This window comes from Siphateles boraxobius, unplaced genomic scaffold, assembly GCF_051911475.1.
Source record: "Siphateles boraxobius isolate OS27281-9 unplaced genomic scaffold, OSU_SipBor_1 12, whole genome shotgun sequence".
Lineage (NCBI taxonomy): Eukaryota > Metazoa > Chordata > Actinopteri > Cypriniformes > Leuciscidae > Siphateles > Siphateles boraxobius.
The window spans coordinates 5,045,112-5,069,881 of NW_027508722.1; the positions used below are offsets into that span (position 1 = coordinate 5,045,112).

General features: G+C 43.2%; 9 non-coding genes across 9 annotated transcripts; all 9 read right to left on the reverse strand.

Annotated features, from left to right (window-relative positions):
• Positions 1–11,471: 11,471 nt before the first annotated feature.
• On the reverse strand, positions 11,472–11,553 carry trnal-aag (transfer RNA leucine (anticodon AAG)). Its single transcript has one exon. It is a non-coding gene; the product is annotated as a tRNA-Leu (tRNA).
• Positions 11,554–14,464: 2,911 nt separating this feature from the next.
• Positions 14,465–14,546, reverse strand: trnal-uag (transfer RNA leucine (anticodon UAG)). Its single transcript has one exon. It is a non-coding gene; the product is annotated as a tRNA-Leu (tRNA).
• Positions 14,547–14,781: 235 nt separating this feature from the next.
• Positions 14,782–14,863, reverse strand: trnal-uag (transfer RNA leucine (anticodon UAG)). The gene has a single exon. It is a non-coding gene; the product is annotated as a tRNA-Leu (tRNA).
• Positions 14,864–16,663: 1,800 nt separating this feature from the next.
• trnal-uag (transfer RNA leucine (anticodon UAG)) lies at positions 16,664–16,745 on the reverse strand. Its single transcript has one exon. It is a non-coding gene; the product is annotated as a tRNA-Leu (tRNA).
• A 203-nt stretch (positions 16,746–16,948) lies between these two features.
• trnal-aag (transfer RNA leucine (anticodon AAG)) lies at positions 16,949–17,030 on the reverse strand. The gene has a single exon. It is a non-coding gene; the product is annotated as a tRNA-Leu (tRNA).
• An 805-nt stretch (positions 17,031–17,835) lies between these two features.
• trnal-aag (transfer RNA leucine (anticodon AAG)) lies at positions 17,836–17,917 on the reverse strand. The gene has a single exon. It is a non-coding gene; the product is annotated as a tRNA-Leu (tRNA).
• Positions 17,918–18,702: 785 nt separating this feature from the next.
• On the reverse strand, positions 18,703–18,784 carry trnal-uag (transfer RNA leucine (anticodon UAG)). Its single transcript has one exon. It is a non-coding gene; the product is annotated as a tRNA-Leu (tRNA).
• A 538-nt stretch (positions 18,785–19,322) lies between these two features.
• trnal-aag (transfer RNA leucine (anticodon AAG)) lies at positions 19,323–19,404 on the reverse strand. Its single transcript has one exon. It is a non-coding gene; the product is annotated as a tRNA-Leu (tRNA).
• Positions 19,405–20,294: 890 nt separating this feature from the next.
• trnal-uag (transfer RNA leucine (anticodon UAG)) lies at positions 20,295–20,383 on the reverse strand. Its single transcript is given in 2 exon segments — positions 20,295–20,338; positions 20,346–20,383. It is a non-coding gene; the product is annotated as a tRNA-Leu (tRNA).
• Positions 20,384–24,770: the final 4,387 nt, after the last annotated feature.

Consider the following 24,770-nt stretch of genomic DNA (forward strand, 5'->3'; position numbering starts at 1 on the left):
CCTTGGAGATGTTAAGGCCCTGCTGGCTAAATGCATGGGAGGAGCTAGGACTAATGAGATCTTACAGGACGCAGGACTACATCAGGCGATTGATTCACCTAGAATGGACGCCAGACCACTGGACCAATGCACACCAGCGATATGGCAAGTGCTGAGAAAATATTATCAGACCCAAATGGACCCAAAATCACTGAAAGGAGAGCCAATAGGAGACGGAGAAAACCCAATCACCTATGTCCAGAAACAAGCAAGGAAGTGGAAGCAAGAATTGGAGAGAGACCCCGAACATGACCCAGTAATAACAGCACTGTTCAGAACTGCCATTGTGGAAGCCATGCCTGCACCAGTGAAAGCCAAGTTAGAAGATGTGGTGGGACTGACCTCAAAGTCACCTAAATAATTTAGTGACCATGTGGCTCATGCAGTAGAACAACACAGAAAAAATGAGCAGAAGCTGAAAAACCAAGAAAGAGATCTTCAAAGAAAACTAACCCAGTTGCAGCTGGATGAATCAATCAACAAAAAGAAGAAAGTGCAAGCTGCGGTGAAGGAGACAGACGACCCGACTGCCATGATGGCGGCTGTCAACATACCAAGTCAAGCTCCCCAGACTGTCCAGCAAGCACCAAACAACATGAATCAGAATGTGCCCGTCAACTCAGGAAACCCACAGCAACTGGCTGCACCAATTGTAATATACCTTCCTGAACATCAAGACAATAGAAATGGAACAATCCCAGGAAGAGGAAGAGGAAGAGGGAGACAATTTTACAACCAGCAAAGAAACCCTGACCAACCAAGCACCTGTTGGGGATGTAATCAGCCTGGACACACCAAGAGATTCTGCCCAGTTAACCTATGGCCCCAAGATGGGCCCCAGCTAAGACAGCCAGGGCGACAAGGAAATCAAAACCAGCAGTATCAGGTATCTGGCCCCGTCAACCCATGGCGTGGCCCGGACCAAGGATACTAGGGATGCCCAGAGAATCCTACGGGGAGGAGTCAGCTTCCAATGCTGTCATCAAATGCTGACCAAGAACCTATGCTGCGGGTTAAGATAGAGGACAAGATAACACCTATTATGCTTGATACAGGAGCAACATATACCTGCTTGAGCCCAACTTATGCCTCACACCTCCCCAGGTCTGGAAAATATGTAAAGACAGTAGGATTCTCGGGACTAACGCAGCTAATTCCAATGACAACTCCTGTCAGCATAAAAGTCAAAGACTCTGAAATTAAAATTCCTGTGCTAGTATCAGACCAAACACCAGTCAATCTGTTGGGAAGAGATGCAATATGCAAGCTAAATTTACAGATATGGTGCACTCCCCAAGGGATATATATAGATAGTGCAGGTATAAAACAGATGATAGTAATGAGTGAAATGGATCAACAGGAACCACAAGCTAATGCATTTTGGATTGGGAATTTAGATGAGGGACTAAGACAAACACTGGATAGATAGGAAAAGTATATAAAAGAACAATTCCTGAAACCAACCTCACCAGAAACTGAATATCACTGTACAATGATATATGACCCCCTTAGGGATCCAGAACAGGAAAAAGAGTGGTTAGAGAAAACTGAGGGCCAGAAAGTGCATTTAAGATCACACCATATAATTATAGGACCAACAGGGGCAGCACTACAAATTGAAGACAGTGACTTCACCAGAACATGGTTTAGGGTTGATAATTCAGTCCCACATGTGACGTTGTGCGTCATTGAAGGATGTCGGGCAAAAGATCTAGGTCCAATGATGTTAAAAGCTAAGGAAAAACGGTGGGAAGCCACTGAGAACCCCTTTATTTTACAAACACCAGATAAAACACACCTAAAGATTCTATGTGTAACTAATATGATAGGTACCCCAAAACTGGTTGTGGAAACAGAACAACAACATGACTCAATCTCTAAAATGAAGGAATTAATGATAGAAATGGAAGAAAGGGTGCCCCTACAGTTATGGTCTAAGCATGACACAGATGTAGGACTAGTCAAGTCAGCGAACCCTGTGAGATTTGCTATTAAACCAGGAGTCCAGCTGCCTAGGAAACAGCAATACCCACTGAAACGCGAAGCAATAGAAGGCATAAGAAAAACAATTGAAGGGTTAATAGAGGCAGGAGTACTAATTGAGACCGCTAGCTATTGCAACACTCCAATTTTACCAGTAGAAAAAGCCAATAAATCTAAGTGGAGACTAGTGCATGACCTAAGGGCAGTGAATGAAGTAGTGGAAGACTGGCCAGCTGAGGTGCCAAACCCACATACGCTTTTGACAAATGTTCCACCTGCTGCTAACTATTTCACTGTGATTGATCTGTGCTCTGCATTTTTCAGCATTCCTCTAGCAGAAGAAAGCAGAAACCTTTTTTCCTTCACTTACCAAGGTAAACAATACACATACACGAGAATGCCCCAAGGATTTAAACACTCACCTCATGTGTTTAACCAAGTTTTAAAACTTGATCTAGAAGACTTAAGACTGGATAGTACATTAATACAGTATGTGGATGATTTGTTGATCTGTTCAACAACGCTGGAACAGTGCCATCAGGACTCCATTAAAGTATTAACCAAATTAGCAGAAGGTGGCCATAAAGCCACAAAAGAGAAATTGCAATACTGCTTGCCTCAAGTAGAGTATCTGGGTCGATTAATTGCACATCAAACAAAGGCAATATCACCCAGCCAATTGGAAGGAATTAGTAAAGCACCCCAACAGCAAACTGTGGGTCAAATGATGACATTTTTGGGAATGACTGGTTTTAGTGCTAATTGGATAGAAGATTATGCGATCAAAACAGCTCCATTGCGGACCATTATGAGACAGGCTGGTCACCAAAATCTTAGAGAACCATTGAAATGGGATCCTGATGCACTGATAGCATTCAGCTCACTCAAAAAAGAATTACAAACAGCCCCATTATTAACGATTCCAAATTATGACAGAACTTTCCATTTGTATGTAGCAGACAGAAAAGAGGGCTTTGCTTCTGCTGTCCTGATGTAGGAGACATGCAGTGGGCGGAAGAAGCAACCCATTGCCCACTATAGCACCAAATTGGACAGTGTAGCCCAAGGCTACCCACCATGTTATCAACAAGGTCTAGCTGCAGTATACTTTGCTTTTGAGAAAGCCTCTGCTGTTACTATGGGCTATCCAGTCATTGGAACAGGGACGTTTTGTTTTGACACAGGCCAGATGTTTGGCGTACTCCACATTGTTGACTTATCCTGATATAACAATCAAAAGATGTACCACAACAAACCCAGCTAACTTTGTCCCAGTAGAGGGGGAAGGAACACCTCATGAATGTGTTGCTGCCTCTCTAGCATTCACTCGTCTGAGACCAGATTTGGAATCAACACCAATTGTTGATGCAGACGTGGACTACTTTGTAGATGGCTCATGCTTTAGAGATCACTCGGGTAATCATGCTGGTTTTGCTGTTGTACAACGAGATGGGGACAATTTTACTCCTGTGCTGACACAACGTTGTGAACAGCCTTGTTAAGCACAGTTGGCCGAACTAAAAGCCCTTACGGCAGCATGTCTGCTGGCCAAAAATAAAGCAGCCAACATTTATACGGATTCTGCATACGCCCATGGGGTATGCCATCTTTTCGGTGCAGTATGGAAACAAAGAGGATTCAAAAAGAGTGATGGAACCCCAATCCAACATGGGGACCAAATTACTGCATTGATTAATGCTATGATGTTTCCAGCCAAATTGGCCATCGTCAAATGCCAGGCTCACAAGAAAGGAAATGATTTTGTTATCAAAGGCAATAACGCCGCAGATAGCCAAGCAAAATTGGCTTCTGGGTGTCAATCTGCTGTAATGGCACCATCCGTTTTGATCCAGCCCCTCCCTACTATAGAAAGTATTGCCCAAATGCAGTCCAGAGCTACACCACCTGAAATACACTTATGGCAACAAAGGGGGGCGACTAGAGATGCTAATAATATCTGGAGGTCTCATGAAGGTTTTATGATAGCCCCCACCCCATTGCTTAATATTCTTATACCTGACGCCCACAGTTTTGACCACTGTGGAAGGGGGGAGATTATGAGAAAGATAAAAAGACAAGGATTCTGGTCCCCATACTTACAAACAAGGGTAGATGAATTTCTGAGTGAATGTGAAATTTGCGCACAGAACAATGTAAGAAAAGGAACAACAACTCCAATAGGCTCTATTCCTGTTCCAGAAGGACCCTTTAAGCATCTAGTAATGGATTATATGGACATGATAAAAGCAGTAATAGGAAAAAGGTACATGTTGGTCATTATAGACAGATTCAGTAGATGGGTGGAAGCAGAACCATCAGCAGAGCAAGGAGCACAGACAGTGATAAAATTTCTGACGAGAGAGGTCATACCAAGATTTGGTATCCCATCCCAGATCAGTTCAGACAATGGGTCTGCTTTTATTCAAAGAACGGTAAAGGCAGTAATACAACAGTTGAGGATCAAGCAGAGACTGGGGTGTGTCTACCATCCTGAGTCACAGGGACTCGTGGAACGGGTCAATGGGACTATTAAGGCCAAAATCAACAAAATTTGTGCGGACACTAAGCTTAATTGGGTAGATGCGTTGCCACTCGCACTGATGAGCTATCGAATGCAAACCAACAGGATCACTAATCTGACCCCCCATGAAATGTTGACTGGGAGACCAATGCCTGTGCCTCATTTGAGAGGACCTTATGACGGGCCACCGTTAGAACAGTTACAATTGGAATTAAGGACATATATGAGACAATTGACTGCTATACATGAAGCTATTCATTCACAGGAACAAAACAGGGGACCCAGAGAAGAGGAAGAAGTTCCCTGTCTGGTGGTACCTGGAGACCAGGTATACCTAAGAGTCTTTAGGAGAAGGTGGAATGAGCCACGAAGAGAAGGACCTTATACTGTAGTAAGAGCAACCCCCACAGCAGTACAGTTAGAGGGCAGCACAACCTGGTATCATTTGAATCATTGCACCCGAGTCCCAAGGCTGAGACCTAGAAGGCAAGAGGAGGAAATAGATAGTCAGGAAGGGAGTCAAGAGGAGATAACTCAAGATGCCCCAGAAGAGCAGGGAACTGAAAGTGAAGATATTAACATTGATGAACCTCATTCTAGGGAGACTGAACACGCTGAGCCAAGGGATGAAATGCCGGAGCGGAATGATGGACAGCCTTCAGAGGACCTGGAGCCTGAAGGTGAGAGAGCTCCTAGTATTGGTCTTTCTGGTGATACACCTCATGCAGCAGCTTCCCCAGACACAATGCCTCCAGGCGAACAATCCCCTGGAGAAGGACCCTCTGCTGATGAACCATACAACTTTGTCACATTCAACCTCCAAGACATCGGCATCCCAGGAATCGACCTCCCAGAAAATGACTTCCCAGACATTGACCTCCCAGAAATTAATCCCCCAGACACTGAATTACCAGACCTCTCAAGCTTTGAGTGGGATAAGCCACCCTGACTCAACCAACACAAGGTAACAAAGCACGCAGACATAATGTAAAAAGATCCCTGCAGAAAGCTATGACTATTCATGAAGATTATACCCAAACTGAAGTTGATTTGGAAGTAGAACTACAAAAAGAAAAACTGTTGGATGATGACTATCATAATGAATGGTATAAATGGGCAGTGTATACTGTAAGACAGGTAAAACAAGGCACATGTGTATTATGCTCACCCTCACCTTTGAAGAAGTTAAGAATAGTACCAAACCAATATGACTACATGCAGTGTGCCAGATTTAATTCACAATATTGTAACAGAACTGGACATGTAATTCCATACTGTCCAGCTGAGTGCCTGGCCATGTTAGGGAACCACTATTATCAAAGATTTTATAACCAGGAGGGTTGGGGAAGTGCATGCAAGGAGCTTGACGTAAGAATAGATAAAGCCAATTAGGAGACCCCACAAAATTACATTCTGGATAAAACATTGGAGTATGAATGTTTTAACAAAACTATGGGCTATCGAAATGTAGGAACCTTTCAAGGTAAATGTGCTATAATTTGGCACCTGGATTATGAGATGTACAACGAGACGAACGTATATAAATCCTCTAGCTCAATATATGCCACAGCAACAATAAATAAAAACATGTCTGTAACAGGTGCTCATGAAAACTGCGAGAATGCTACCATATCCTTTCCCCTGATTGGACCACTTGAAAATCAAACTGAAGCAGTAGCTGATTTCTTTTGGCTATGTGGGGGTAAACGACTAAGAGCCACCCTAGTTGATTGGAAAGGACTCTGTGCCAGGGTGAGGCTAGCTCAAGGAATAGGAATTGTAAACTGGGATCTCAATGAGGAAGAAACGATAGAAAAGTTGAGTAGACATAAGCACAGAGCTAAGAGAGCTTATACCCCAGATCCCAATGTTAAAATTGATGCAATTGGACAGCCTAGAGGAATACCACATGAATTTAAGGCTAGGGATGAAATAAAGTCAGGGTTTGAATCATTTCTTCTATGGGTACCTGTTAATAAGAATACTGAATGTATAAATTACATATACTACAATCAGCAAAGATTTATTAATTATACGGATGATGCACTTGAGGCGCTAGGCCAACAATTAAAAGCCACCAGCAAAATGACATGGCAAAATAGGCAAGCCCTGAATTGGTTATTGGCAGATAAAGGAGGAGTATGTGTAATGTTTGGGACTGACTGCTGCACATTTATTCCTAATAACACAGCCCCCGATGGAACTTTCACTAGGGCTATGAAGAAATTTCTTTGTTTGGAGCCTGGGCAGAGTGGCTGATTAAGGTGGAGATAATAATAGTTGTGGTTGTTGTTGTTGCTCTTCTGCTGTTCTGTTGCGTTATACCTTTTCTCAGATCCATGTTGGCCACTGCAGCTGCTCAGTCAATGACCCGAGCCAAGCAGATGATCAATGTGTCAGAGACAGAGTTGACATTGGATGCAACTCAGGAGTCTATCCTATTGGACCAGGCCTGGATGAGTTAGATGAGTTCTAATGAAAAAAGGTAAAAGGACTGGGGGTACCTGTTAATTTTGTTATAAGGTTTTTGACTTTGTTTTTTGACAAGAGAGGGAGTTAGAAAACTCTGTCTTTCTTTTTGGGGGTAAAAATAGGAAGCTTGTTAGAACATGCATGGGTAGAGTAGGGAGTTAGTAAGATGGGCAGTTATGCATTTATTTTAAGGGCCCCCGTCCTGTATATCCTATACTTATAATCATGTTAAGATATGTTTTTATATAATCACACTGCTGTCACAAATTTTAATGCAAGACTGAAGGGAAATAGAAGGTTTAAAACAGAACATTACCCGTGGTATGAGGTGATGTAATTGTATGCAAAAGAAATGAGAGTGTTTTTGTTATTTTTAGATCACTTTATCCACCTTTTTACATATATGGGCATATTACAGTAACAAAACGTAGAAGCCTTGACATTGTGTGCATTTAGACTACTGGAACTGTTGTATATAAGATGTAAAAGAGGAATTATTTGCAAGCGCGGTCATCTACTGTTGTTTCAACAAAGGGCAGACTCAACTGGTGGTTTAAAAACCCGCTGTCTGCTCCAACACCAGATAGCGCCCTAGGCACTGCCAGGGCACCTCTGGCAACGGTGTAGCAACCCAGATAGCGCCACGGGCCACCAGGAAGCGGCTGCATGGTTCCTCTGGCATCGTGGGACAATTGTAACTTCGAGACTATACACTGTATGATGAATACACTGAATGTTTGAAGCTGCTTTGTCCATATAGAGAATGATGGTTTGACAGGAAGGCGAGATCTTTTACTCCACTCCAGACAAATGGGGGTGGAGATGTTTGGTCTCACTCTTCCTCCAGGGTGTACCTCTGTGATAACAGGTCTATTGGTAGAATGACTGGATGGTCTAAATTGATCATATTGGTAGGATATGAAAGAGACCTGCTCATGGAGATACATCCTGGGAAAATTGAAGGTGGGACTGGAGTTAGTCCCAAAGCGGGGATGTGTTGGAGAATTCTGTTACCCCTCCTCTATCTGATGCTCAAGTCTGAATGCTGTAATGCTGAGCAACAGTAGGCCATAGGTAGGGTGACCAGACGTCCCGTTTTTCCCGGGACAGTCCCGTATTTCAACTCTAATTTTAGTGTCCCGACTTATTATGAAAAAATCATGTTTTGTCCCGTATTTCATCGTTAATATATATTTTAGGTTTTTTATTTTATTTTATTTTTTCCTGAGTGATAGCGCGAGTACTCTTCGAAATAGCCTAATAATAAAACTAACAAATCACCTCATATATTTTCCTCATAGAGAAAACATTTTTCCATCCAATAAGAGAAGGCAGAAGGACAATTCCATCCAATCACAATTCACTCAATCAACTTGCATTTAGTGAAGGCGGAATCCGACGTCACAGTTAAGTGTATACGAGACGAGAGCAAACGGATAAGCTTGACTCAGGTGCAAAGATGTCAAAGAAGCGTACATGTACATTTAATGAGGATCTTCAAAAAGAGTTTAAATTTCTCAAAAGAGAGTCACTATCAGAGGCAAGTAAATTAAGATGCGACATTTGCGGGGCTCGCTTTTCCATTGCTCACGGAGGCCGAGCCGACATTACGCAGCATATGCACACAAAAAAGCACATGGACGCTGCCAAAAGTAAGTGTGCTACTCCAAGTGTCAGCGAATTTTTTGTGAAGCAAAGTTGCGAATCTGATAAAGTGCATGCAAGTGAAGGACTTTTTGCATACCATTCTGTTATTCATGGCCATAGTTTTCGGTCAGCTGACTGCACTGCAAAATTGATCAAGAAATTGTATGATCCGAAATTTTCTTCTGCTCGCACTAAATCTGAGGCTATAATATGCAACGTTCTTGGTCCTTTGTCAGAGGAAGAAGTTCAGCATGATTTGGACAAGTGCTCCTGTGTCACATTAACTGTGGATGCATCCAACCACAAAGACATTAAATTGTTTCCTGTGCTTGTGCGATACTTCTAGCCACTAGAGGGTGTAAAGGTCAAGATAATTGAATTTTCATCTCTGCCAGGTGAGACATCTGATTTGCAAACTGCCTACATTTCCCATGTCATTGAAAAACATGGCCTTGATCAGAAAATAGTTGCACTTTGTGCTGATAACACTAACACAAACTTTGGTGGTGTTAAAAGAGCTGGTAATGGCAATATCTGGAGAAAGCTGCAAATGCAGCTAGGAAGGGATATTCTGGGCATTGGCTGTAATGCACACATCATCCACAATACCCTGCAAACAGCAGTGGATTGCTTACCAATTGATTTGGAGTGTTTTGCTGTGAAGGTATACAAATACTTTCATATCTATACAGTGCGCGTAAGGGAGCTCAAGGAGTTTTGTGACTTTGTACAGCTGGACTATCAAAAATTACTGCAGCATGGTAGCACACGTTTCCTCTCTCTTGGTCCAGCTCTTGAATGAATTCTGCACCTTTTTGATGGTCTACGTGCATACTTTCTTTCTCAAGAAAAGTGGCCAAAGTTTCTAAAAGACACATTCAGCAGCCCTTGCACAAAACTTTGGCATGGATTTGCACTTAAGCAAACTGCAGCTTTCCATCGTGCACTGGCGACAGTAGAGCAAGAAAATATATCTGCCACAGAAGTGGCTTTGCACATTTATGATCTGAGAAATGTCTTGCAGGCCAGGCTGGAGGAATCATTCATTCCCTCTGACATCAAAACAGTTAGACACCCTTGTTGAAGCTGGTGACATAAAAGCTGATGATTTTTATTGTGCAGTGAGAAGCTTTTACTCAGCATCAGTGGATTACCTTGACAATTGGAGCTGCTCACTGGAGAATACAAGAGAACTAGAGTGGGTCCTACTGAGAAGTGTTCCAGAATGGAGAGACATTCAGAGCAGCCTCAGCAAGTTCTACTCAAGAATACCTGCTCTCACATCAGTTGACGAAACCATGCTCTTTGATGAGTGGGCCTGTGCTAAAAACATTGTCACTTGTCACATCACTGAGTGGAACAAAAACAAGGTGGCTGTGTCTGATAGATGGACAGACGTGTTTAGTGAGATGGGGAGCAAGTCACTCAACTTTGGAGTCTTATCTTTGGCTGTGGAGTTTGTTTTATGCCTGCCTGGTACATATGCACCTGTGGAGCGTGTGTTCTCGTTAATGAATGCATCATGGACGGATGAAAAATCTCGACTGAGTGTAACAACAAAGAAGGCAATGCTTTTCGTACGAATTAATTTCGGACTGGACTGCTCCGCATTTTATGATAAACTCTTAAAAGACAAGCGCACGCTGGCAAAAATTGGTTCCAGTGAAAAATACAAAACAGCAACAGTGAATGATGCTGTTGAACCATCTTGTTCCCACTGATCTGCAATTTTATGTAAGTCTACATTTATTTTTTTACATAGCTAACAATATTATTAAGTGTAAATACTTGTATGTGTGCAGTAGGTGTTGTGGGTCTATGGGTTCTGTGTCTGTCCCGTATTCCACTCTGAGAAATCTGGTCACCCTAGCCATAGGGCAATGTAGAGTTGGAAAAGTACCTTTAATGCATAGATGACGTTGGTGCAAGGTACAGGAAAGTACTAAAAAACATATATGATGTAATATTTTTTTAAAAACTATACATGTGATACTCCGCCACCAATAGAAATAAGGCCTCGGAGCATGTGATCTTAATGGTGGCGTGATACCAAGGAGGAGCAATGTGTAAGAGATAACGGTACAAACACTAATTGGACACTGGCGATAAGAAAGATGTGTAAAATCTATGTTTCAACCACTGTAAGATCAGATGATTCAGCTGACCATCTCACTTTGTTGAATTGCTCAATAAAGTTCTTCTTCTGAGACCTGGAACTTCGACTCTGAAAACTTTTTGAAGACTAACTCCTACTAGACTTTGAAAAACTACTGATCAGGACCAGAGACCAGCAATTAGCCACGACAGTAGCTGTCAGTTCACCAAAAACTCTCAGTCCTGCCGATCGACTGTCCTGCACAGAGCAGGATTGGGCACCCCTGTGTGCTATACATTATTATTATATTTAAATTCATTTTGGAAGTGTCATTATAATAATTGCAAGTTATTGTTGTCTCTGATTCAAGAGGATGCATATTTTCAGCTGCTTTTGCACCTTTTCAGAGCACACTTTAGGTGTCTGGCCCTCATTAAAACCTCTGCTGGCAGCAGTGGGATTCGAACCCACGCCCCCGAAGAGACTGGAGCCTAAATCCAGCGCCTTAGACGCCTCGGCCAAGCTTGTTTGGCCACTCTAGTGGGCCATTCTCTGGCCATTAAATTTCAGAAATAGAGAAATTGTTGGGTGTGGACCTTCATCGTCAGGCTCTGAAGCCCGCCGAGTTCGGCCAAGGAAAGCAAAAACGGCTGAGTTTTGAAGAGAAGTGTCACTTCTCCAGTCTTTTCACAGGTGCCTTCTAAAATGCAGACTTAGCAGCGGTGGGATTTGAACCCACGCCCCCAAAGAGACTGGAGCCTTAATCCAGCGCCTTAGACCGCTCGGCCACGCTACCTTGTAATAATGCTTTCCGTGGGCCATTTTCGCCAATTTTTTCTTTTAGTGTCTCACTTCTCCATAGTTAAATCAGTTGAAATTCTTCATGCCTTGAAGGAGCTCCTCGACAGGTGGAAATGCCTACTAAGTAGAGGGGGGACGCAGTTACACTCTTGGAGGCCCCCCTCCCTGCAGATTGCAATTCCATCTCTAATCAAACACAACTGAATTACCTAATCAAAGCCTAATCGAATTACCTAATCAAAGCTCGGCCACGCTACCTTGTGAGAATGCCTTCCGTGGGCCATTTTCGCCAATTTTTTCTTTTTGTGTCTCACTTCTCCATAGTTAAATCAGTTGAAGTTCTTCATGCCTTGAAGGAGCTCCTCGACAGGTGGAAATGCCTACTAAGTAGAGGGGGGACGCAGTTACACTCTTGCAGTGTTAATTTCGTTGACGAAAATAACGACGAAAATTATTCGTCAACGACATTTTTTCACAGACGAAAACGAGACGATAACTAAATAAAACCTAGTTTTGAATGACAAAGACTATGACGAAAATCTATTGACATTTTCGTCAACGAATAAAAACTAGACGAAAATGTTAGATAGTGACGATTTGGGAAGCGATCCGTCAGATGTCCTGCGTGTGTGGTAGATGCGCACATTTGTAGGCTACTGTAACGTGATCTACCCCGCGGTCATAAAACGTTAAAAAATGTGAACGTCTGGGAGAATGAGTAGAGCAGACATATAGATCTCTGAATAAGAGTGACGATGCAAAAAAGAGCTCTATTCGGTGCGGTTTTCTTTGCGCACACACCTAACCCGAAGCGTGCAGTCATGCACAATACACCTACAGCGCGCGAGTAGGCTACTGAATTGAGCTCTCTTTCGTGTCTGAGTGGAGAAATACACAACAGTATGTCTAAATGTCCTTTTTGGAGAGTATTCATGTAAACTATGCTGGTTATGTCTTAAACTGTGAGGGTGCTTCTCAATATCCCTCCTCACCTCCTCGCTCCTCTGTCCTCCATCCTATGACCCGGAAACCAATCAAGCACAGCCATCTAGAAGGACATTTCAATTCTCTAATTGCACCGCGAGGAGTCGAGGATCGAGAAGTGATGAGGCTTTCGGAGGAGTTATGAGCGAGGATACACAGGTGTATCCTATGCGGAAGTGTTTTATTGACTAAATGTGACGCACGTATACATTCTCCTCCCCCTTCACATCGGTCACAATCTTTTTAATTTATTTAATTTATAATTTATAATTTACCTTTGCAGTTTATATAAACCACACATATCACATATTTCAACAGGGTATCTTGCTTTATTATTATTCATTATGAATTTCTTAAATAAACAAACTTCAACAACATAAGGGCAGATCCTTTGAGCGCTGCTGATGACGCTGTGAAATGACGCTCGAGTGATCAAGTATTCCAATGTATAAAAAAAGCTTTCATTTCGATTCCTCCGTCCTCATTTTCTTTCCTTGCGTCCTTCCCTCACAACCTACAGGGGAGGAGATGAGGAGCTAGGAAAGGAAGCGAGGAAAGGAAACGAGGATGCATAAATAAGAAATGAGAAGCACCCTGAGTGTGTCGGATGTGCATCAGTGCAATTGTATCCGCATGTCATTGGACATGATCCGACGTCTTAAAGTGACAGTGGCAATAAACCTAATGCGGTCCGTGTCCTTAATTTTGATCAAGCAACAAAAGAAAAAGAGAAAAGCATTCACTGTTTGTTAATAGCTTTAATAAGGATTAATTATATTTAATTCATACAAATAAATGTCTGCTTGAAAGAATAAAGAATGATGTGTAAGTAGTTATAAGGAATGAATATATCATTCATTGTAAAGAAGACTGTGTTGTACTTTAGGAAAAGTGGTTTTATTTTCATTTTAAGATATTTTTTAAGTAACAGCAGTTAAATCTGTATCTGTATTGCATGTTCAAACTTAAAAATCATTCATATTAATAGGTTAATAGATGTTTTCTCCGGGAGTATATGGGTTTGGAAATTTTAGAGAAATTCTAAATTAATGCATTACAATTGAACTAAACCCATTATATTTTAGGCGACTAAATCTACTGTAGATTTAGTCGACTAAAATGTTATTGTATTTCGTCGACTAAAACTAGACTAAAACTAGACCAATTCAGATGACTAAAATATGACTAAAACTAAATGGCATTTTAGTCAAAAGACTAAGACTAAAACTAAATCAAAATTTGCTGACAAAATTAACACTGCACTCTTGGAGGCCCCCCTCCCTGCAGATTGCAATTTCATCTCTAATCAAACACAACGGAATTACCTAATCAAAGCCTAATCGAATTACCTAATCAAAGCTCGGCCACGCTACCTTGTGAGAATGCCTTCCGTGGGCCATTTTCGCCATTTTTTTCTTTTTGTGTCACACTTCTCCATAGTTAAATCAGTTGAAATTCTTCATGCCTTGAAGGAGCTCCTCGACAGGTGGAAATGCCTACTAAGTAGAGGGGGGACGCAGTTACACTCTTGGAGGCCCCCCTCCCTGCAGATTAAAATTCCATCTCTAATCAAACACAACTGAATTACCTGATCAAAGCCTTTGGGCCATACTTCAAAATGGCAGCCAGATGTGTCGCAGTTAAACTCAAAATCAAGAGGTAGCTGTCAGTTCACCAAAAACTCTCAATGAGTCAAATTTGCAAACTCCATTGACAAGGGGTGCCCAGTCCTGCCGATGGACTGTCCTGCACAAAGCAGGATTGGGGACCCCTGTGTGCTATACATTATTATTATATTTAAATTCATTTTGGAAGTGTCATTATAAGAATTGCAAGTTATTGTTGTCTCTGATTCAAGAGGGTGCATATTTTCACCTTTTCAGAGGACACTTTAGGTGTCTGGCCCTCATTAAAACCTCTGCTGGCAGCGGTGGGATTCGAACCCACGCCCCCATAGAGACTGGAGCCTAAATCCAGCGCCTTGGACCACTCGGCCACGCTACCCCGGCTTGGCTACTCTAGTGGGCCATTTTCTGGCCATTAAATTTCAGAAATAGAGAAATTGTTGGGTGTGGACCTTCATCGTCAGGCTCTGAAGCCCGCCGAGTTAGGCCAAGTATAGCAAAAACGGCTGAGTTTTGAAGAGACTGGGAGCAAGCAGTGTCACTTCTCCAGTCTTTTCACAATTGCCCTCTAAATTGCAGACTTGGCAGCGGTGGGATTTCATTAAAACCTCTGCTGGCAGCGGTGGGATTCGAACCCACGCCCCCGAAGAGACTGGAGCCTAAATCCAGCGCCTTAGACCCCTCGGCCACGCTACCTTGTGAGAATGCCTTCCGTGGGCCATTTTCGCCAATTTTTTCTTTTAGTGTCTCACTTCTCCATAGTTAAATCAGTTGAAATTCTTCATGCTTTGAAGGAGCTCCTCGACAGGTGGAAATGCCTACTAAGTAGAGGGGGGACGCAGTTACACTCTTGGAGGCCCCCCTCCCTGCAGATTGCAATTCCATCTCTAATCAAACACAACTGAATTACCTAATCAAAGCCTAATCGAATTACCTAATCAACGCTCGGCCACGCTACCTTGTGAGAATGCCTTCCGTGGGCCATTTTCGCCAATTTTTTCTTTTTGTGTCTCACTTCTCCATAGTTAAATCAGTTGAAGTTCTTCATGCCTTGAAGGAGCTCCTCGACAGGTGGAAATGCCTACTAAGTAGAGGGGGGACGCAGTTACACTCTTGCAGTGTTAATTTCGTTGACGAAAATAACGACGAAAATTATTCGTCAACGACATTTTTTCACAGACGAAAACGAGACGATAACTAAATAAAACCTAGTTTTGAATGACAAAGACTATGACGAAAATCTTTTGACATTTTCGTCAACGAATAAAAACTAGACGAAAATGTTAGATAGTGACGATTTGGGAAGCGATCCGTCAGATGTCCTGCGTGTGTGGTAGATGCGCACATTTGTAGGCTACTGTAACGTGATCTACCCCGCGGTCATAAAACGTTAAAAAATGTGAACGTCTGGGAGAATGAGTAGAGCAGACATATAGATCTCTGAATAAGAGTGACGATGCAAAAAAGAGCTCTATTCGGTGCGGTTTTCTTTGCGCACACACCTAACCCGAAGCGTGCAGTCATGCACAATACACCTACAGCGCGCGAGTAGGCTACTGAATTGATCTCTCTTTCGTGTCTGAATGGAGAAATACACAACAGTATGTCTAAATGTCCTTTTTGGAGAGTATTCATGTAAACTATGCTGGTTATGTCTTAAACTGTGAGGGTGCTTCTCAATATCCCTCCTCACCTCCTCGCTCCTCTGTCCTCCATCCTATGACCCGGAAACCAATCAAGCACAGCCATCTAGAAGGACATTTCAATTCTCTAATTGCACCGCGAGGAGTCGAGGATCGAGAAGTGATGAGGCTTTCGGAGGAGTTATGAGCGAGGATACACAGGTGTATCCTATGCGGAAGTGTTTTATTGACTAAATGTGACGCACGTATACATTCTCCTCCCCCTTCACATCGGTCACAATCTTTTTAATTTATTTAATTTATAATTTATAATTTACCTTTGCAGTTTATATAAACCACACATATCACATATTTCAACAGGGTATCTTGCTTTATTATTATTCATTATGAATTTCTTAAATAAACAAACTTCAACAACATAAGGGCAGATCCTTTGAGCGCTGCTGATGACGCTGTGAAATGACGCTCGAGTGATCAAGTATTCCAATGTATAAAAAAAGCTTTCATTTCGATTCCTCCGTCCTCATTTTCTTTCCTTGCGTCCTTCCCTCACAACCTACAGGGGAGGAGATGAGGAGCTAGGAAAGGAAGCGAGGAAAGGAAACGAGGATGCATAAATAAGAAATGAGAAGCACCCTGAGTGTGTCGGATGTGCATCAGTGCAATTGTATCCGCATGTCATTGGACATGATCCGACGTCTTAAAGTGACAGTGGCAATAAACCTAATGCGGTCCGTGTCCTTAATTTTGTTCCTTAAGTTATAAGGAATGAATATATCCACACATATTTTCAGCTGCTTTAGCACCTTTTCAGAGGACACTTTAGGTGTCTGGCCCTCATTAAAACCTCTGCTGGCAGCGGTGGGATTCGATCCCACACCCCCAAAGAGACTGGAGCCTAAATCCAGCGCCTTGGACCACTCGGCCACGCTACCCCGGCTTGGCTACTCTAGTGGGCCATTTTCTGGCCATTAAATTTCAGAAATAGAAAAATTGTTGGGTGTGGACCTTCATCGTCAGGCTCTGAAGCCCGCCGAGTTAGGCCAAGGAAAGCAAAAACGGCTGAGTTTTGAAGAGACTGGGAGCAAACAGTGTCACTTCTCCAGTCTTTTCACAATTGCCCTCTAAAATGCAGACTTGGCAGCGGTGGGATTTGAACCCACGCCCCCGAAGAGACTGGAGCCTTAATCCAGCGCCTTAGACCGCTTGGCCACGCTACCTTGTGAGAATGCCTTCCGTGGGCCATTTTCGCCAATTTTTTCTTTTAGTGTATCACTTCTCCATAGTTACATCAGTTGAAATTCTTCATGCCTTGAAGGAGCTCCTCGAAAGGTGGAAAGGCCTACTAAGTAGAGGGGGGATGCAGTTACACTCTTGGAGGCATCCCTCCCTGCTGATTGCAATTCCATCTCTAATCAAACACAACTGAATTACCTAATCAAAGCATTTGGGCCATACTCCAAAATGGCAGCCAGATGTGTCGCAGTTAAACTCGAAATCAAGAGGTAGCTGTCAGTTCACCAAAAACTCTCAGTCCTGCCGATCGACTGTCCTGCACAGAGCAGGATTGGGCACCCCTGTGTGCTATACATTATTATTATATTTAAATTCATTTTGGAAGTGTCATTATAATAATTGCAAGTTATTGTTGTCTCTGATTTTAGAGGGTGCATATTTTCAGCTGCTTTTGCACCTTTTCAGAGCACACTTTAGGTGTCTGGCCCTCATTAAAACCTCTGCTGGCAGCAGTGGGAATTGAACCCCCGCCCCCGAAAAGACTGGAGCCTAAATCCAGCGCCTTAGACCCCTCGGTCACGCTACCCCGGCTTGGCCACTCTAGTGGGCCATTTTCTGGCCATTAAATTTCAGAAATAGAGAAATTGTTGGGTGTGGACCTTCATCGTCAGGCTCTGAAGCCCGCCGAGTTCGGCCAAGGAAAGCAAAAACGGCTGAGTTTTGAAGAGACTGGGAGCAAGCAGTGACACTTCTCCAGTCTTTTCACAGGTGCCTTCTAAAATACAGACTTGGCAGCGGTGGGATTTGAACCCACGCCCCCGAAGAGACTGGAGCCTTAATCCAGCGCCTTAGACCACTCGGCCACGCTACCTTCTAAGAATGCTTTCCGTGGGCCATTTTCGCCAATTTTTTCTTTTAGTGTCTCACTTCTCCATAGTTAAATCAGTTGAAATTCTTCATGCCTTGAAGGAGCTCCTCGACAGGTGGAAATGCCTACTAAGTAGAGGGGGGGCGCAGTTACACTCTTGGAGGCCCCCCTCCCTGCAGATTGCAATTCCATCTCTAATCAAACACAACTGAATTACCTAATCAAAGCCTAATCGAATTACCTAATCAAAGCTCGGCCACGCTACCTTGTGAGAATGCCTTCCGTGGGCCATTTTCGCCAATTTTTTCTTTTTGTGTCTCACTTCTCCATAGTTAAATCAGTTGAAGTTCTTCATGCCTTGAAGGAGCTCCTCGACAGTTGGAAATGCCTACTAAGTACAGGGGGGATGCAGTTACACTCTTGGAGGCAACCCTCCCTGCTGATTGCAATTCCATCTCTAATCAAACACAACTGAATTACCTAATCAAAGCATTTTGGGCCATACTCCAAAATGGCAGCCAGATGTGTCTCAGTTAAACTCAAAATCAAGAGGTAGCTGTCAGTTCACCAAAAACTCTCAGTCCTGCCGATCGACTGTCCTGCACAGAGCAGGATTGGACACCCTTGTGTGCTATACATTATTATTATATTTAAAATTCATTTTTGAAGTGTCATTATAATAATTGCAAGTTATTGTTGTCTCTGATTTTAGAGGGTGCATATTTTCAGCTGCGTTTGCACCTTTTCAGGGCACACTTTAGGTGTCTGGCCCTCATTAAAACCTCTGCTGGCAGCGGTGGGATTCGAACCCACGCCCCCGAAGAGACTGGAGCCTAAATCCAGCGCCTTAGACCCCTCGGCCACGCTACCTTGTGAGAATGCCTTCCGTGGGCCATTTTCGCCAATTTTTTCTTTTAGTGTCTCACTTCTCCATAGTTAAATCAGTTGAAATTCTTCATGCCTTGAAGGAGCTCCTCGAAAGGTGGAAAGGCCTACTAAGTAGAGGGGGGATGCAGTTACACTCTTGGAGGCATCCCTCCCTGCTGATTGCAACTCCATCTCTAATCAAACACAACTGAATTACCTAATCAAAGCATTTGGGCCATACTCCAAAATGGCAGCCAGATGTGTAACAGACTTGAACCCACGCCCCCGAAGAGACTGGAGCCTAAATCCAGCGCCTTAGACCCCTCGGCCATGCTACCCCTGCTTGGTTACCCTAGTGGGCCATTTTCTGCCCATTAAATTTCAGAAATAGAGAAATTGTTGGGTGTGGACCTTCATCGTCAGGCTCTGAAGCCCGCCGAGTTCGGCCAAGGAAAGCAAAAACGGCTGAGTTTTGAAGAGACTGGGAGCAAGCAGTGTCACTTCTCCAGTCTTTTCACAGGTGCCTTCTAAAATGCAGACTTGGCAGCGGTGGGATTTGAACCCACGCCCCCGAAGAGACTGGAGCCTTAATCCAGCGCCTTAGACCGCTCGGCCACGCTACCTTGTAAGAATGCTTTCCGTGGGCCATTTTCGCCAATTTTTTCTTTTAGTGTCTCACTTCTCCATAGTTAAATCAGTTGAAATTCGCAGTTACACTCTTGGAGGCCCCCCTCCCTGCTTTTTATTTTTATGGACTACCTAGAGGTAGCTGTCAGTTCACCAAAAACTCTCAGTCCTGCCGATCGACTGTCCTGCACAGAGCAGGATTGGGCACCCCTGTGTGCTATACATTATTATTATATTTAAATTAATTTTGTTTTTTGAAATTCATTTTTGTTTTTTTACACTCTTGGAGGCCCCCCTCCCTGCAAGTTATTGTTGTCTCTGATTCAAGAGGGTGCATATTTTCAGCTGCTTTTGCACCTTTTCAGAGGACACTTTAGGTGTCTGGCCGTCATTAATGAGAATGCCTTCCGTGGGCCATTTTCGCCAATTTTTTCTTTTAGTGTCTCACTTCTCCATAGTTAAATCAGTTGAAATTCTTCATGCTTTGAAGGAGCTCCTCGACAGGTGGAAAGGCCTACCAAGTAGAGGGGGGTAGCAGTTACACTCTTGGAGGCCCCCCTCCCTGCAGATTGCAATTCCATCTCTAATCAAACACAACTGAATTACCTAATCAAAGCATTTGGGCCATACTCCAAAATGGCAGCCAGATGTGTCGCAGTTAAACTCAAAATCAAGAGGTAGCAGTCAGTTCACCAAAAACTCTCAGTCCTGCCGATCGACTGTCCTGCTATACATTATTATTATATTATTAAAATTCATTTTGGAAGTGTCATTATAATAATTGCAAGTTATTGTTGTCTCTGATTCAAGAGGGTGCATATTTTCAGCTGCTTTTGCACCTTTTCAGAGCACACTTTAGGTGTCTGGCCCTCATTAAAACCTCTGCTGGCAGCGGTGGGATTCGAACCCACGCCCCCGAAGAGACTGGAGCCTGGGGCCTAAATCCAGCGCCTTAGACCCCTCGGCAACGCTACCCCGGCTTGGCTACTCCAAAATGGCAGCCAGATGTGTCTCAGTTAAACTCAAAATCAAGAGGTAGTGTTGGAGAATTCTGTTACCCCTCCTCTATCTGATGCTCAAGTCTGAATGCTGTAATGCTGAGCAAAAGTAGGCCAAAGGGCAATGTAGAGTTGGAAAAGTACCTAAAAACCCATGTAATGCATAGATGACGTTGGTGCAAGGTACAGGAAAGTACTAAAAAACATATATGATGTAATTTTTTAAAAAACTATACATGTGATACTCCGCCACCAATAGAAATAAGGCCTCGGAGCATGTGATCTTAATGGTGGCGTGATACCAAGGAGGAGCAATGTGTAAGAGATAACGGTACAAACACTAATTGGACACTGGCGATAAGAAAGATGTATAAAATCTATGTTTCAACCACTGTAAGATCAGATGATTCAGCTGACCATCTCCCTTTGTTGAATTGCTCAATAAAGTTCTTCTTCTGAGACCTGGAACTTCGACTCTGAAAACTTTTTGAAGACTAACTCCTACTAGACTCTGAAAAACTACTGATCAGGACCAGAGACCAGCAATTAGCCACGACATAATTGGCGAGCCAGCCAGGAGCAGGCTTGGGGTCAGGAGATCATCGTGGTGTTGACGCTGACGGTGGCATTCACAAAACAAAGGCCGGCCAAAAATCAGGTAAGCAGTTTTTGCTTATATTTTGTTTTGTGAATTGCCTCTGAGAAGCTGACACGCTTGATGATTGCTCTGCAATTATAAAACCCCACTGCAAAAGAACCTAAAAAACAACTGAGAGATAAAAGATAAGAAGGGAGTCTGATTTCCAGGTCCAAAGAAGCTGCTGTATGTGTGTTTGTCTCAAAAAGCAAGAAGTGCATAGCGTGGAGATTGCGCTCATGAAGTAAGAGTACACTGTCTAGTAAAAGAAGTGTTTAAAAGGCGCCAGGCAGTGTAGGAAGTACACTGACCACCTGTTTGTTTGTCTGTCTGTCTTTTGTGAAAGAGAATAGGGGGTATTAAAATGTGCACAAAGTAAGGAAGGTAAAGTATAGATAAAGAACAAAAACATTTAAAATCCTTATAATAATTATTAGCTAAAGTTTTTTACATAAAAAGGTAAGAAAAGTTAAAAGAATTGAGTTAAAGAATGTAAAAGTATACACCAGAAGACTAAAATATAGAGAGAAGGGAGTTTTTGGCTCTCCCGGGCATTCTGCCAAGAGGTGCATTAACTAGTCATTAATCAGTGATAGTGCTGGGAAGCAGAGGACAGTGGAACCAATTAGTGAGAAATAGCAGCAGAAGCAGAAAAAAGTCCAGAATAAAGAATAAATAGAAAAAAGAAGTATAAAAATGTATTAGAAATTAATGGATAAAATAAAACTAACAAGTAAAAATCAAGTGAAAAACTGTGCTTACCAAAAAAACAAAGAACACTCCAAAGAATTGGTTTGGTCCACTATTTGGCCATTCGCCAGACTGCAAATACTGTGATCCAGATAGAGAAACCTAGCGTCTGTTGAAAGAGAATTAAGACTGAACATTGGGGCTTTCTACATACTTTTGATATTGAAGAAGGGATAGAGGTGTGTGAATAAAATTTTAAGCGCATGAATAGACGGATTGCAAATAAAGCAAAAAGATAAAGAGACGATAAACAGTCAGAAAAAGGTTTAAAGGAAAAAGTTTGAAGTCAAGGGAAAAACAAATGTGGGAGGGACTCAGTGAATACGGGAAAGAAAGGCATAGGAGAGCATTAGCTCACACCCTATGATATGACTGGTAAACAGCTCCCCCTGATGGAGGGCACTGTGAAGATCAAAGGCAACGTAACCCTCACAGATACGCAGGATGAGGAAGAAGAAAGAGAGGAGGAGGAAAGAGAAGACCACAGGAATACAGGTTATGACCACAAAATATTGGCAGATGCTGACATATTTGAAGCATCATCTCCACTAAAAAGGGGCCATCAAGCCATGATGGAAGCCAAGGTAGCAGCTTGAATAGGAAACACCTTACTGAACGCAAGAACCCCAACCTGTCTAATCCATACCATTATGCAGCGAAAGCCCTGCAGAGTCTTGGGGAAAAACTGAACCAGGAAGTAGACACCAATCAGCTGTTCGAACAAGAATGTGATGAGCTGGAACAAGATATAAGGACAACAGAAGAACAAATCAATCACAGCTTTAAACGCTTACAGGAATCCCTGAAGAATGTCACGGGCTCAGAACAACACGAACCTCAAGAACACCAGAGACATCAGAACCGCCGAAAGCACAAGTCACGCTCACTCAGCCCAGCCAGACCTCGCAGGGAAGTCAAGAGTGTGACAGGGACCCTACTCCTTGAGGATATCTCGCCAGCTGCCCCACCAGCCACCCCATACAACCTAAGGGAACGGCACTAAAGAAACCAAGCATGTATAGGGGAGAAGAAGACTGGCATATGGAAAATCATAAGTTTTGCCCTATGATAAGTACATGCAAACAAGAGGAGGACCCACTGAAGGAAGAAACTGTGCAGTGCCCCATCCTAATTAAAGGTCAACAGGGACAGTATGTGCCGTGGGCGGGGCAGGATCTGGAAGGACTGATAGCCCACCTACTTGATTTACATGAAGGAGCTGGCAAGTGGATCAGATCGCTGGAAGAAGAGACAATGGGCAAGATTTTGGCCCTTGGAGATGTTAAGGCCCTGCTGGCTAAATGCATGGGAGGAGCTAGGACTAATGAGATCTTACAGGACGCAGGACTACATCAGGCGATTGATTCACCTAGAATGGACGCCAGACCACTGGACCAATGCAGACCAGCGATATGGCAAGTGCTGAGAAAATATTATCAGACCCAAATGGACCCAAAATCACTGAAAGGAGAGCCAATAGGAGACGGAGAAAACCCAATCACCTATGTTCAGAAACAAGCAAGGAAGTGGAAGCAAGAATTGGAGAGAGACCCCGAACATGACCCAGTAATAACAGCACTGTTCAGAACTGCCATTGTGGAAGCCATGCCTGCACCAGTGAAAGCCAAGTTAGAAGATGTGGTGGGACTGACCTCAAAGTCACCTAAATAATTTAGTGACCATGTGGCTCATGCAGTAGAACAACACAGAAAAAATGAGCAGAAGCTGAAAAACCAAGAAAGAGATCTTCAAAGAAAACTAACCCAGTTGCAGCTGGATGAATCAATCAACAAAAAGAAGAAAGTGCAAGCTGCGGTGAAGGAGACAGACGACCCGACTGCCATGATGGCGGCTGTCAACATACCAAGTCAAGCTCCCCAGACTGTCCAGCAAGCACCAAACAACATGAATCAGAATGTGCCCGTCAACTCAGGAAACCCACAGCAACTGGCTGCACCAATTGTAATATACCTTCCTGAACATCAAGACAATAGAAATGGAACAATCCCAGGAAGAGGAAGAGGAAGAGGGAGACAATTTTACAACCAGCAAAGAAACCCTGACCAACCAAGCACCTGTTGGGGATGTAATCAGCCTGGACACACCAAGAGATTCTGCCCAGTTAACCCATGGCCCCAAGATGGGCCCCAGCTAAGACAGCCAGGGCGACAAGGAAATCAAAACCAGCAGTATCAGGTATCTGGCCCCGTCAACCCATGGCGTGGCCCGGACCAAGGATACTAGGGATGCCCAGAGAATCCTACGGGGAGGAGTCAGCTTCCAATGCTGTCATCAAATGCTGACCAAGAACCTATGCTGCGGGTTAAGATAGAGGACAAGATAACACCTATTATGCTTGATACAGGAGCAACATATACCTGCTTGAGCCCAACTTATGCCTCACACCTCCCCAGGTCTGGAAAATATGTAAAGACAGTAGGATTCTCGGGACTAACGCAGCTAATTCCAATGACAACTCCTGTCAGCATAAAAGTCAAAGACTCTGAAATTAAAATTCCTGTGCTAGTATCAGACCAAACACCAGTCAATCTGTTGGGAAGAGATGCAATATGCAAGCTAAATTTACAGATATGGTGCACTCCCCAAGGGATATATATAGATAGTGCAGGTATAAAACAGATGATAGTAATGAGTGAAATGGAACAGGAACCACAAGCTAATGCATTTTGGATTGGGAATTTAGATGAGGGACTAAGACAAACACTGGATAGATAGGAAAAGTATATAAAAGAACAATTCCTGAAACCAACCTCACCAGAAACTGAATATCACTGTACAATGATATATGACCCCCTTAGGGATCCAGAACAGGAAAAAGAGTGGTTAGAGAAAACTGAGGGCCAGAAAGTGCATTTAAGATCACACCATATAATTATAGGACCAACAGGGGCAGCACTACAAATTGAAGACAGTGACTTCACCAGAACATGGTGTAGGGTTGATAATTCAGTCCCAC